The following is a 9,253-nucleotide window of genomic DNA, read 5'->3' as shown; positions in this document are numbered from 1 at the left end:
ACAGAAGGGCTTGCCCCCCTGCATTACAGTGTTCTACATCATTTCTTTTTTTTTTCTTTTTTTTACACCATGTTAAAATATCAATCTTTTGAAATGTCAAGCATATGGTCTCGACCATATGCAGTTCGATATGTCAATCGTTTGATCTTTTAACATGTAACTATATATATATATATATATATATATATATATATATATATATATATTTATATATATATAATTTTCCAGAAAGGGGAATGCATTTTATGATTGGAATGATATCATCACCAAAACGGGTCTATATTAGAACATTGAAGTTTCAGAACTTCGAATGTTCTAATATCGACCCCTATTCAGCGAAAGCTAAAAACATCGAACATACAGAACAGCGAATTTTTTCCTAGGGAAAAAATTTGCTGTTCCAAAACACATACACACAACGCAAGCACACCAAACAAACAGCAATCCACATACATATGCTAAAAATCTTAAACCTAACCCTACACTAAACTATACACACACCACTAACTATCCACTTACCTTAACCCAAACCCTAACCCTAAGGTCCATCACTATCACACACTCACCTCACCCACGTCCTAACCCAAACTCTCCTACCCTGCACTAACCCTCATGTCCACACAATCGCACACTTACCTGACCCGCGCTCAAACTCATCTAACCCGCCTTAATCCTCATGTCCACACAATCGCACACATACCTAACCCATGCCCTAACCCTAACTCTCCTAACCCACCCTAACCCTCACGTCTACACAATCGCACACATATCTAACCTGCACCCTAACCCTAACTAACCTAACCCGCACTCAATCTCACACTTAGCTGAACCCGACCTGTAACTTTCCACCACAACGCTGAAAATACTGAAGCAACAGAAACGGACAACCAAATTGTTTTCCTAGGAAAAAATTAGGTTTTCTGTTGCTTGAATATTTTCAGCTTTTGCTGAATAGGGTTCGATATTAGAACATTCAAAGTTATGAAACTTCGATGTTCTAATATAGACCCACCAAAACTTCCTGTACTGCCCATGCTGTGTCAACTATAACACGGATTGGCATTCATGTCCATGTATTATAATGGCTGCCCTAGTGCTATTTTGTATCTACATGTCAACATATCAGTGCTGGGGTGGGGGGGCATATGAACTTTTTTGCTTAACTAGCAAATGCAGGCTTTTATAGGAAAGTCACAGTGATCGTTTAGCTGACAGGCTATTTACCTCTCAGCTGAACAGATTTTTGCAGAATGTCCAGATTTTTGCCTCATAACTTTTGGTCTGTTCCTCTTTTTTCCTGGCAAATCACTGGGATGATCTCAGGATTTAGGTCATTAAGTGATGACATACATTTGAGTTTTAGACTTCAAATCCTTCAGAAAATGTATATTAAAACAAATCCTGTTACTCTAGCAACTTTCTAAGTTTATAAGAGCAATATTTAAAATATGTCCTTATTTGTACCCCCATTTTGTCAAGCTTTGTCCAGATATTTTGCATTAAGAGGTTGAGAGGTATAATATTAGAAGTGAAAATCATGCATATTTCTCCAGAAAAGTAACTTTGTTTTTCGTTTTCCTTCTGGCATATATCATCCACATAAAGTAAACAACAAGAGACCAGCAATAGACGGTCCTGAAGTGAAAAATAATTATATCCAATGCATATAAATTGCTAAAATGATCCTTTATTAAACAGACCGGTTTCGGCAACCAATGCCTTCTTCAGTGTATAAAAAAGTCTCCAGAAATCCCAACTATTTATAGACACACCCCACCTGTGAGATTGATGGAAAATGCCACCAATAAATACTTAAAGAAAAAGATACCAAAACTTAAACAGCTATATGCAAAATAAATAAATGCAACCATGTCTGGACAATATGTGACATATATAAAAACAAATTAAACATAAAAAAAAAAAATAAGAAAAATAATTATGAAATGAACCCAACACATTAAACTGATGCAAATCCAGATTTCAGAAAAATAAATACATATCAATTATGGTATAGTTATGATAAAAACATATATCATATGAACTATGATAACCATAAAGAACATCATATACAAAGCCTGAAAAAATAAATGTCCCAACAGAAAAAATGTGGTTAACAAATGATGATATGTCCGAATTCAGAAATCTGTGCTTCATCAAATGTTCCAATAATATTCCTTCCACTATGAGTACATGTGGCATGTCCATATACCTTATGTTCTTCTCCATCGGACCCTTTATGACACATTGAGAAACTGTGAAAAAATATGAGAAATAAAAACATGCAGATAACTATCAACAAGTAATATACATATATTAATAGAAATCCATAATGTAAAAAAGATGCCCAAACCAATATATATGCAAAACAGAGAACATAAAATGTACCAACTTAAATGTTCAAATTTATAAATGGTCATTTAGTCCTGGAGGAATTAGGGCACCCAGTGTAATGATCTAATGTTGTTCCTTGTGAGTAAGTATTTAATGCCATCCCTGGGGATTACTATGATCACACAGAATTATATCTATAACCATAAAAGAAAATTGTGCATCAGGATGTTTCAAATTGTGCCGATATAAGGAATTAGTTTCCTTCTTAGTTTTGATATCTGATCTATTTTAATTGATGTGTGTTCTGAGTGGTCTAGAAGTTTGGCCTACATAAAAGGCTTGACACCGACAAGTTGCCAAATAGACCACCCAACTGCTGCTACAGTTACCAAATATTCTGCATTGATACACCTTGCTGGTATTACAGCTTGTAAATTCCTTACTTTTGTTGACTTGTTTGCATGAACCACAATGGCCACAAGGGAATGCATCCACTAATACATCCCCTGACATAGTCAATTGTTGATGTATCACTCCCCCACTTTCTATGTGTTTGAAGTGTGAAAATAAAGAGCCAAGAGTTCTGCCTCTCTTGTAAGAGAAATGGCACTGTCGATCCAATATTAACCTCAAATGTTCATAGGCCATCAGAATATTCCAGTGTCTATTAATGATACCCTTGATAGCATTGGAGTTTCTGCCAAAGGTAGTAACAAACCGGATGATATCTGCAGAACAGTCCCTAGTTTGAGATTGATATTGTAACAAAGTTTTTCTCTCAATACTGTTAGTCCAACTCCAGGCATTTAGAATGTCTTGATGTCTGTATCCCCTATTGGCAAACCTATGATAAAGATCCAAGCCATCCCTATCAAAATCACCCTGTGCCGAGCTCAGGTGTTTAATACGCATAAATTGAGAATTAGGGATGTTGCGGATGGTGTGGCTTGGGTGCATGCTAGAAGCATGCAACAAGGTGTTATATTGAGGGTATTTGCAATAAGTTCTCATGTTCAACGTATGATCTGTATTTCTGGTAATGGTCACATCCAAAAAAGTAATGCTTTGAAGATCATATGTTACCATGAACTCAATTCCCCAAACATTTTGATTAAGGTATTCGATACATTCCTGCAAATATCTAGCATCTGCCCGCCACACCATCCAGCAATCATCCAGGTACCTGCGCCAAATGTCTATTTCCACAAGATAGATATTGTGTAGTGGATCATAGATCATGCATTCCTCAAAGAATGCCATGAACAGATCGGCATAAATAGGAGCAAAAGATGCTCCCATAGCCATACCTTGCAATTGCCAATAGCATTGCCCTTGGAAATAAAAGACATTGTTATTGAGGACATATTCCGTCATGCAGATAAGCAGTGTATTAAACCCAGGGGAATATAAAGCAGCCCTGTCCAACCAATATTGTAAGGCCTGTAGGCAAGCCCAATGTGGAATGCTGGTATATAGGGCCTTGACATCCAATGAACACATGAGCCTTCCAGGCTCAAGTTGACAGTCCTGTATGATCTGTAAAAATTGAGTCGTATCCTGCAGTCTTGCCCTGACAAAACACAACAAAGGTTTAAGATATTGAGTAAGAAAGGCAGATAAAGGCTCCATCAGGGACCCAATTCCTGATACAATAGGTCTCCCCGGAGGATTTATCATGGACTTATGTATTTTTGGAAGTAAATACAAGATTTGCTTCTGAGGATCCTTGACAGTTAATTGAGAAACACAATTTTTAGTTATAATGCCTTCCTCGAGGGCAAGATTGAGGAACGAGTCTATTTGATGTTTAAAACGAATTGTGGGATCATAGGCCATATGCATGTAACATCTATTATCAGCCAGTTGAGATTGGCCCTCATTCAGATATGAACTCATATCCATCACAACCACGGCACCACCTTTGTCAGCTGGAAGGATGGAATATTGTGATTTTCCCATAGCTCAGTGTGAGCAGTAGTTTCCTGTGTAGATAGATTAGATCTTAATATATCATATTCCCTGTGCTCAAAATGTAGGTCCCTAAGGACCGCTTGCATAAAAACGGAAACATGTCTGTTCATTGGTGGTTGAAAATCAGACTTAATAAATCTGAACTCATCAGTTCTTTGAGAGTCTCGATCTGCAAAAAACAATTTCAAATTCAGGTTACGACAGAAGCTCATAACATCAGTAACAATGCTATATTCATTGCAAAAAAACCCCAGGGATAAAACCTAATCCTTTATTAAGAAGTTGTTGTTGCTATACAGACAATGTTTCTTTAGACAAATTCAAAACATTTTGATTGACCCCCTGATTTAGGTTAGGAAATTCTGGATCAATCCCTCGAGGGAATTTGGCATATTGGCCACATTTGTGCTTGCGTCCACCCCTACACCTGGGACCATATCTAAAGGGATCACCCTATTGGATTTTTTTCTATGTGGTGAATCCTTATTACTGGAACTATCATAATTGGTACATGAAGAATCCTCCCCTGAGGCGCTGGCACTGGTTTGATCCCTATTTTTCAGAATAGACCGTGGTCTTTTTTTAAAGTTATTACTGGGAACATTAGATGTAGAACCAGGACTGGTACTCATAAATCTCACTGTTCTAGAGGAGTCAAAAGGACGCCCCCTTTGGTAATCCATATAGTCTCTTTTAAACTTCTTTATTTTTCTGTCTTTGGTAACTTTATCATGGATTGTGAGTTCCTGTGATAATTTTTTAATGGAGTCTTGAAATGTAGATTGAGACTCAAATCTTTTACAATCTAAACACATAGCTTTGACTTCTTGGAGGTTAGTATCAATCATACGCTCATAATATTGAGCCAGTATGTTGACAAAAAGCATGGACCCTTTCTGTAAGGCTTCGCGCCACTCATTAGATAACCTGTCTTCTTGTCTTCCAACCAATGGTTGTAGCCAAATTCTGAGACCCCTAGGGGCTATATTTTTATTAAGATATGCCCGGAACAAACGCAGATGCCATATGTTTGATCTTGAGTTTTTAAGACCCTTTGAAAGGGAATTAAATGCCAATTCACTATTCATGGCTGATTGTTCCACTGATCCTTTGGAATTGTTGCCTGGCGAGGCATGGATACCAAATACCCCAATATCCTCCCGATCGGCACACAATCCAGTTAGGATACTATCCAGGTCCATGCTAGATATATGATATAAACAAAAAAACAGAAACCACAAACCAAGATAAAACACCGTAATGGGAAGTCAATAATAAATAATAATATGTACAGATTATGGGTGTCAGTCCCTGTATCCCACCAAGATTCCCAACTAAATTACCAAAAATCATTACATATAAATGGGAAAAATATAATGCCAGCACTGAGAGAAAGGATGTTGTATGTCAAAACACGAAACAGAAAACTGTATATGCAATATATTCATCAATGATCTTAAGGTTGGTGACCACATATAGTATAGGTCTATAGTACAAACACAAAGAACATTGCAAAGGTATAAACAGGCCCAATATAGGGCCAGAGCCAAAAGAAAGTCCAGTCGACACCAAAAAACCAAATGAACCAAATAATAGCAAATTGTCAAGCCAAGAACGGCATCACAATTATACTTGCTAAAATGGCCAATGCCCAGTGTAAGAACTTGTATTGTCAAGGACTAATATGTTTGTATAAAAAACAACCAAACATAGTAATAAAGCCTAAAGTGACAAATAGAACATGACATATGCCAATATCTCTAGAATATAATACCTCAAAGTGGTAAAATATATTATACTCATATATCACTGAAAACAGTATTCAGAAATGGTAGTTGTTTAAAATTGTATACTTGGCCCCCAAAAACATACTACAAATCATTAAATATGTATATACACGCAGAGAAATATTGTATGTAACCAACACAATAAAGATGGCATAATACTGAAAAATGATCTGGCTCAATGAAAGTATTCACAATAGTTATGGACTATCAATGACAATTAGATATACAAAAAGATGTCAAATATATGTCCATACAAATGTGAAATAACACAAAAATATGGATGGAATTTGAAAAAGATATTTTTTAAAAATATTAATAGTCCCAAACAAGCTGTATTATCCCAAAATCAGCTTCGTATCTTGTTCACCAAAAGGGCTCTGCACAATCTGATAAACCAACTGATCAACCAGCTTTCCGTTGCAGGAGACAAATCGACCAATATAAACTAGATGTCACTAATGTCCCGAACAGTCAAATGTCACCCTTTGTACTGATCCAGAATATGGAACAGCCTAATATTCCTCCAGTTCCATTAAGATAATCATGAAGCATTGACATGCATAGTTCTCCCACCGGTTGTTATATAAAATGGTGAAAGTTCGACTGAAGCACCCAGTTATTCAAACAAACATTTTAAATACCCAAACAGTCCAATGTAACCACTTTCTTCAATAAAACAATACACCAACCCCTCGCTATAAAAGTTAAAATAATATGTCACCCTTTGTGCTGATCCAGAATATACAACAGCCTAATATTCCTCCAGTTCCGTTAAGATCATCATAAAGCATTGACATTCATAGTTCACCCACCGGTTGTTATGTAAAATGGCGAAAGTTCGACTGAAGCACCCAGTTGTTCAAACAAACATTTGAGATTCCCAAACAGTCTGATGTAACCACTTTCTTCAATAAAACAATACACCAACCCCTCACTATAAAAGTTCAAGCAATATCAAACCTTGTATGTATGGTCCTGAAAACTGCAACTACATGATTATGTATCAGTTGCGTAGGCCCCAAAAAGATCCACAAACGCCACACTGATAAGCGATGAAACAATGTCCAAAAAGGTCACAAATCCAATGATGGAAAAAATTCAAGAATACCATTCAGTCGTTGGTTGCATACACACTATTCTTGTTTCTCACAAGTGAAATAGCCAAATAATTCCACAAAGCCAAAGCTGTATGTGTCAGGGGAGGATTCCCCTGTACTCGATAACGATAACTTCCAGACCTGTCCTACAGCATAGCTAAGGAAGCACAACCGAACATGATGCTATGCACGTAGGTTGATGTGCGGCCAAACCAAACCAAGTAAACAACAAGAGGCCAGCAATAGACGGTCCTGAAGTGAAAAATAATTATATCCAATACATATAAATTGCTAAAATGATCCTTTATTAAACAGACCGGTTTCGGCAACCAATGCCTTCTTCAGTGTATAAAAAAGTCTCCAGAAATCCCAACTATTTATAGACACACCCCACCTGTGAGATTGATGGAAAATAACACTGAGAGGTGTGTAAAAGAGCAGAAACCACCACAAATAACGTTCAATGAACCACTCCTTGAGCCAATAACCTACGACCTTCAGGATTACAACAGAATGGAACGAACAAACTGTATTGACTCTAGGTTAGTTGGCCTTGAGGCAAAATTGTTAAAAGTGCGAGGATTGCAATGTGATAATGCATATTTAAATGAATGCTTAGATAAAAAGAGAGTTCCTAAGGGACTCAGAGTTTTTATGTTTCCAAACGGTGTTAAAAAGGGACAACCCAAATGTTTAGAATTGTTGCAAATGTTTGATAGACACGGGTTGGAACTAATAGAGTTTATTATAAAAATGAATAATAAAAGAATTACTGAATATTTGAAAGAGGTTGATGAGTTAAATAACTTGATTTTGACTGATAATGATTTTAATAAACACAACCAAAAGTACAGTGTTTTATTTGATAAAGTAGAAAATGAAGTGAATGTTAATATAGAAAGGAAAAAGAAAAAGTTGTTAAGGGATGAATACGAGTATAAAAATTATCTTGCATACCCACTTCCTAAAGCTTATTTGGAAGGGGAAGAACTATTAGACAAACAGCCTAACAACGAAGGGAGCCATTATCGGACTACACAAGGAAATAGATCGAATAACACGAACAGTACATATGATTCTGATTACCCACCACTTAGAAGATCAGCAAGGCTCCAAGACAAACATAAATATAGGGAAGATAATAATGCTTTTTTAGGGGCAACAGATGGGGGTGGGAGACGGAACAGTTACAGAAATCAAAATGTTTGGAGGAAGAACAGTTACCACCAGTCGTAGAAAATGTTAGCTGCCCTGATACAGGAACAGATGAAACAATCGTAATCCATAGTAATGGTATAGTTTATACCTATAGGGGATTTAATATTTTTAACTATGCAGGGGTTGAAATTAACAGAGATTTGTTCCATCTACTTATGAAGGGGGTCAAATTCGTCCCAGCCTTTAAGGAAAACATTTGTGACACTTTGATTGAACTAAAACTGTTTGTGAGGAAGTTAAATTTAAAATTTTTATTCAAGGACTCTCAACATATTAACAACAAAAGAAATGTTTGTGGTAAGAAGAAGAGTTGTTTCAATCCCCCATTACACCCCTTATTAAACTCTTTTGAGAATGTATGCTGCCAAGAGATATATAAAAATATTAGGGAGTATAAGTCAAAAACATTTAATTTAAGTAAGACTGAGAAACAGTTACTGGACAGGTTCAGAGGTAATACTGATATCAGGTTTATGAAACCTGATAAGGGAGGGGGTATGGTAATAGCAAATACAGAGGATTACAACAACAGAATCTCCTGTATGTTACAGGACGAAACAAAATACGAATGTGTTTCTAGGAATGAAATTAATATTTCCTATAGAAAGATCAAGCTATTATTGGAGGATTCACTATATCAAGGTGCAATTAATGAGGAGATATTTAATTTTTTGAATGTTGAACATCCTACCATTCCTATAGCTTTTGGCATCCCTAAAACACACAAGGATGTTACTGACCCCCCTTATAGGCTTATTATATCAGGTTCAAACACTATTACCTATCCATTAGGAGTATTTATTGACCATATGGTCAGAGAAGCATTGGCACCTATTGATCACATTCTAA

Source organism: Protopterus annectens, chromosome 7.part1 (assembly GCF_019279795.1).
Source record: "Protopterus annectens isolate FY-2018-M chromosome 7.part1, PAN1.0, whole genome shotgun sequence".
Taxonomy (NCBI): Eukaryota; Metazoa; Chordata; order Ceratodontiformes; family Protopteridae; genus Protopterus; species Protopterus annectens.
Note: the sequence above shows the minus strand (reverse complement) of the source record.